At 33.5% G+C, this 367-nt stretch overlaps 1 protein-coding gene across 1 annotated transcript in view; it reads right to left on the bottom strand.

The window, feature by feature from the left end:
- The window catches only part of COL4A5 (collagen type IV alpha 5 chain), a 227462-nt gene that overhangs the window by 67732 nt on the left and 159363 nt on the right, over positions 1–367 (bottom strand). The gene's annotated exons all lie outside the window — the stretch shown is intronic.

A 367-nucleotide genomic window follows, 5' to 3' on the forward strand; every position in this document is an offset into this window, starting at 1 on the left:
GAAGGCTGACTAATGAAAATTTCAGATTAGCTAAGAAGTAATAATAAAAAGAATGGAAAATAACTCAAATAGTAGTTGATGTTGTTATTATTATTATTATTATTATATTATTACGCTAATAGCAGTGGCTTGCATTATGTCTGTGGGATGGAATTGGGACTGGAAAACAACACGGGAAGTTTCTGACATGATATTCAACCAATCATCACACAGGCATGGAAAGAGATGAAATGGTATGGTTATACTATAGAGAAGTACAGAGGGAGCTGATGATTGTATTCTCTCATCTAATCTCATCTCATCAAATAACCTGTCACTCTAAAGCAGGTTCAGAAACTTTTTGTTTTTTCTAAATATGACCTCCTGG

This window comes from Crocuta crocuta, unplaced genomic scaffold (assembly GCF_008692635.1).
Source record: "Crocuta crocuta isolate KB4526 unplaced genomic scaffold, BGI_CrCroc_1.0 scaffold737, whole genome shotgun sequence".
NCBI lineage: Eukaryota > Metazoa > Chordata > Mammalia > Carnivora > Hyaenidae > Crocuta > Crocuta crocuta.